The following is a 6,000-nucleotide window of genomic DNA, read 5'->3' as shown; positions in this document are numbered from 1 at the left end:
CATGAGTACAGCATGTGGAACTGATGTTACCGTGAGCGGCATGTGGAACTAATGTTACAGTGTGCAGCACGTGGAACTGATGTTACATTGTGCAGCATGTGGAACTGATGTTACTGTGAGCAGCATGTGGAACTGATGTTACAGTGTGACGCACGTGGAACTGATGTTACTGTGAGCAGCATGTGGAACTGATGTTACAGTGGGCAGCACGTGGAACTGATGTTGCAGTGTGTTGCATGTGGAACTGATGTTCCTGTGTGCAGCATGTGTAACTGATGTTACAATGTGCAGCCCGTGGAACTGATGTTGCAGTGTGCAGCATGTGGAACTGATTTTACTGAGTGCAGCCTGTGGAACTGAGGTTACGGTGTGCAGCATGTGGAACTGATGTTACAGTGTGCAGCATGTGGAACTGATGTTCCAGCGTGCAGCATGTGGAACTGATGTTACTCTGTGCAGCATGAACAACTTATGTTACTGTGTGTAGCCTGTGGAACTGATGTTACAATGTGCAGCATGTGGAACTGAGGTTACTATGTGCAGCATGTCGAATTGATGCTCCTGTGTGCATCATGTGGAACTGATGTTACAGTGTGCAGCATGTGGATCTGAGGTTACAGTGTGCAACGTGTGGAACTGATGTTACTGTGTGCAGCAGGTGGAACTGATGCTATAGTGTGCATCATGTGGAATTGATGTTCGTGTGTACAGCATGTGGAACTGATGTTACTGTGAGCAGTATGTGGAACTAATGTTGCAGCGTGCAGCACGTGGAACTGATGTTACATTGTGCAGCATGTGGAACTGATGTTACTGTGAGCAGCATGTGGAACTGATGTTACAGTATGAAGCACGTGGAAATGATGTTACTGTGAGCAGCATGTGGTACTGATGTTACAGTGGGCAGCACGTGGAACTGATGTTGCAGTGTTTAGCATGTGGAACTGATGTTCCTGTGTGCAGCATGTGTAACTGATGTTACAATGTGCAGCCCGTGGAACTGATGTTGCAGTGTGCAGCATGTGGAACTGATGTTACTGAGTGCAGCATGTGGAAATGATGTTCCTGTGTGCTGCATGTGTAACTGATGTTCCTGTGTGCAGCATGTGGAACTGATTTTACTGTGGGCAGCATGTGGAACTGAGGTTACTGTGTGCAGCATGTGGAACTGATGTTACAGTGTGCAGCATGTGGAACAGATGTTCCAGCGTGCAGCATGTGGAACTGATGTTACTCTGTGCAGCATGAACAACTTATGTTACTGTGTGTAGCCTGTGGAACTGATGTTACAATGTGCAGCATGTGGAACTGATGTCACTGTGTGCAGCATGTCGAATTGATGCTCCTGTGTGCATCATGTGGAACTGATGTTACAGTGTGCAGCATGTGGATCTGATGTTACATTTTGCAACATGTGGAACTGATGTTACTGTGTGCAGCATGTGGAATTGATGTTCCTGTGTGCAGAAGTTGGAACTGATGTTACAGTGTGCAGCATGTGGATCTGATGTTAGAGTGTGCAACATGTGGAACTGATGTTACTGTGTGCAGCATGTGGAATTGATGTTCCTGTGTGCAGAAGTTGGAACTGATGTTACTGTGTGCAGCAGGTGGAACTGATGTTATAGTGTGCATCATGTGGAATTGATGTTCGTGTGTACAGCATGTGGAACTGATGTTACATTGTGCAGCATGTGGAACTGATGTTACTGTGAGCAGCATGTGGAACTGATGTTACAGTGTGACGCACGTGGAACTGATGTTACTGTGAGCAGCATGTGGAACTGATGTTACAGTGGGCAGCACGTGGAACTGATGTTGCAGTGTGTTGCATGTGGAACTGATGTTCCTGTGTGCAGCATGTGTAACTGATGTTACAATGTGCAGCCCGTGGAACTGATGTTGCAGTGTGCAGCATGTGGAACTGATTTTACTGAGTGCAGCCTGTGGAACTGAGGTTACGGTGTGCAGCATGTGGAACTGATGTTACAGTGTGCAGCATGTGGAACTGATGTTCCAGCGTGCAGCATGTGGGACTGATGTTACTCTGTGCAGCATGAACAACTTATGTTACTGTGTGTAGCCTGTGGAACTGATGTTACAATGTGCAGCATGTGGAACTGAGGTTACTATGTGCAGCATGTCGAATTGATGCTCCTGTGTGCATCATGTGGAACTGATGTTACAGTGTGCAGCATGTGGATCTGAGGTTACAGTGTGCAACATGTGGAACTAATGTTACTGTGTGCAGCAGGTGGAACTGATGCTATAGTGTGCATCATGTGGAATTGATGTTCGTGTGTACAGCATGTGGAACTGATGTTACTGTGAGCAGTATGTGGAACTAATGTTACAGCGTGCAGCACGTGGAACTGATGTTACATTGTGCAGCATGTGGAACTGATGTTACTGTGAGCAGCATGTGGAACTGATGTTACAGTATGAAGCACGTGGAAATGATGTTACTGTGAGCAGCATGTGGTACTGATGTTACAGTGGGCAGCACGTGGAACTGATGTTGCAGTGTTTAGCATGTGGAACTGATGTTCCTGTGTGCAGCATGTGTAACTGATGTTACAATGTGCAGCCCGTGGAACTGATGTTGCAGTGTGCAGCATGTGGAACTGATGTTACTGAGTGCAGCATGTGGAAATGATGTTCCTGTGTGCTGCATGTGTAACTGATGTTCCTGTGTGCAGCATGTGGAACTGATTTTACTGTGGGCAGCATGTGGAACTGAGGTTACTGTGTGCAGCATGTGGAACTGATGTTACAGTGTGCAGCATGTGGAACAGATGTTCCAGCGTGCAGCATGTGGAACTGATGTTACTCTGTGCAGCATGAACAACTTATGTTACTGTGTGTAGCCTGTGGAACTGATGTTACAATGTGCAGCATGTGGAACTGATGTCACTGTGTAGCATGTCGAATTGATGCTCCTGTGTGCATCATGTGGAACTGATGTTACAGTGTGCAGCATGTGGATCTGATGTTACATTTTGCAACATGTGGAACTGATGTTACTGTGTGCAGCATGTGGAATTGATGTTCCTGTGTGCAGAAGTTGGAACTGATGTTACAGTGTGCAGCATGTGGATCTGATGTTAGAGTGTGCAACATGTGGAACTGATGTTACTGTGTGCAGCATGTGGAATTGATGTTCCTGTGTGCAGAAGTTGGAACTGATGTTACTGTGTGCAGCAGGTGGAACTGATGTTATAGTGTGCATCATGTGGAATTGATGTTCGTGTGTACAGCATGTGGAACTGATGTTACTGTGTGCAGCATGTGGAACTAATGTTACAGCGTGCAGCACGTGGAACTGATGTTACATTGTGCAGCATGTGGAACTGATGTTACTGTGAGCAGCATGTGGAACTGATGTTAAAGTGTGAAGCACGTGGAACTGATGTTACTGTGAGCAGCATGTGGAACTGATGTTACTGTGTGCAGCATGTGGAACAGATGTCACTATGTGCAGCATGTGGAACTGATGTTCCTCTGTGCAGCATGTCGAATTGATGCTCCTGTGTGCATCATGTGGAACTGATGTTACAGAGTGCAGCATGTGGATCAGATGTCACAGTGTGCAACATGTGGAACTGATGTTACTGTGTGCAGCATGTGGAATTGATGTTCCTGTGTGCAGAAGTTGGAACAGATGTTACTGTGTGCAGCAGGTGGAAGTGATGTTATAGTGTGCAGCATGTGGAATTGATGTTCGTGTGTACAGCATGTGGAACTGGTGTTACCGTGAGCAGCATGTGGAACTAATGTTACAGTGTGCAGAACATGGAACTGATGTTACATTGTGCAGCATGTGGAACTGATATTACTGTGAGCAGCATGTGGAACTGATGTTACAGTGTGAAGCACGTGGAACTGATGTTACTGTGAGCAGCATGTGGAACTGATGTTACAGTGGGCAGCACGTGGAACTGATTTTGCAGTGTGCAGCATGTGGAACTGATGTTACAGTGTGCAGCATGTGGAACTGATGTTACAATGTGCAGCCCGTGGAAATGATGTTACTCTGTGCAGCATGAACAACTTATGTTACTGATTGCAGCATGTGGAACTGATGTTCCTGTGTGCAGCATGTGTAACTGATGTTCCTGTGTGCAGCATGTTGAATTGATGCTCCTGTGTGCATCATGTGGAACTGATGTTACAGTGTGCAGCATGTGGATCTGATGTTAGAGTGTGCAACATGTGGAACTGATGTTACGGTGTGCAGCATGTGGAATTGATGTTCCTGTGTGCAGAAGTTGGAACTGATGTTACTGTGTGCAGCAGGTGGAACTGATGTTATACTGCGCATCATGTGGAATTGATGTTCGTGTGTACAGCATGCGGAACTGATGTTACTGTGAGCAGCATGTGGAACTAATGTTACAGCGTGCAGCACGTGGAACTGATGTTACATTGTGCAGCATGTGGAACTGATGTTACTGTGAGCAGCATGTGGAACTGATGTTAAAGTGTGAAGCACGTGGAACTGATGTTACTGTGAGCAGCATGTGGAACTGATGTTACAGTGTGCAGCATGTGGAACTGATGTTCCAGCGTGCAGCATGTGGAACTGATGATACTCTGTGCAGCATGAACAACTTATGTTACCGTGTGTAGCCTGTGGAACTGATGTTACAATGTGTAGCATGTGGAACTGATGTCACTGTTTGCAGCATGTCGAATTGATGCTCCTGTGTGCAACATGTGGAACTGATGTTACTGTGTGCAGCATGTGGAATTGATGTTCCTGGGCAGAAGTTGGAACTGATGTTACTGTGTGCAGCAGGTGGAACTGATGTTATAGTGTGCATCATGTGGAATTGATGTTCGTGTGTACAGCATGTGGAACTGATTTTACTGTGAGCAGCATGTGGAACTAATGTTACAGTGTGCAGCACGTGGAACTGATGTTACATTGTGCAGCATGTGGAACTGATGTTACTGTGTGCAGCATGTGGAACTGATGTTACAGTGTGAAGCACGTGGAACTGATGTTACTGTGAGCAGCATGTGGAACTGATGTTGCAGTGGGCAGCACGTGGAACTGATGTTGCAGTGTTTAGCATGTGGAACTGATGTTCCTGCGTGCAGCATGTGTAACTGATGTTACAATGTGCAGCCCGTGGAACTGATGTTGCAGTGTGCAGCATGTGGAACTGATGTTACTGAGTGCAGCATGTGGAAATGATGTTCCTGTGTGCTGCATGTGTAACTGATGTTCCTGTGTGCAGCATGTGGAACTGATTTTACTGTGTGCAGCATGTGGAACTGAGGTTACTGTGTGCAGCATGTCGAATTGATGCTCCTGTGTGCAGCATGTGGATCTGATGTTAGAGTGTGCAACATGTGGAACTGATGTTACTGTGTGCAGCATGTGGAATTGATGTTCCTGGGCAGAAGTTGGAACTGATGTTACTGTGTGCAGCAGGTGGAACTGATGTTATAGTGTGCATCATGTGGAATTGATGTTCGTGTGTACAGCATGTGGAACTGATGTTACTGTGTGCAGCATGTGGATCTAATGTTACAGCCTGCAGCACGTGGAACTGATGTTACATTGTGCAGCATGTGGAACTGATGTTACAGTATGCAGCATGTGGAACTGATGTTCCAGCGTGCAGCATGTGGAACTGATGTTACTGTGAGCAGCATGAACAACTTATGTTGCTGTGTGTAGCCTGTGGAACTGATGTTACAATGTGCAGCTTGTGGAACTGATGTCACTGTGTGCAGCATGACGAATTGATGCTCCTGTGTGCAGCATGTGGATCTGATGTTACAGTGTGCAACATGTGGAACTGATGTTACTGTGTGCAGCATATGGAATTGACGTTCCTGTGTGCAGAAGTTGGAACTGATGTTACTGTGTGCAGCATGTGGAACTGATGTTATAGTGTGCATCATGTGGAATTGATGTTCGTGTGTACAGCATGTGGAACTGATGTTACTGTGTGCAGCATGTGGAACTAATGTTACAGCGTGCAGCAC

This window comes from Carcharodon carcharias, chromosome 8 (genome assembly GCF_017639515.1).
Source record: "Carcharodon carcharias isolate sCarCar2 chromosome 8, sCarCar2.pri, whole genome shotgun sequence".
Lineage (NCBI taxonomy): Eukaryota > Metazoa > Chordata > Chondrichthyes > Lamniformes > Lamnidae > Carcharodon > Carcharodon carcharias.
The sequence above is the reverse complement of the archived record's forward strand: the minus strand, read 5'-3'. Positions refer to the sequence as shown.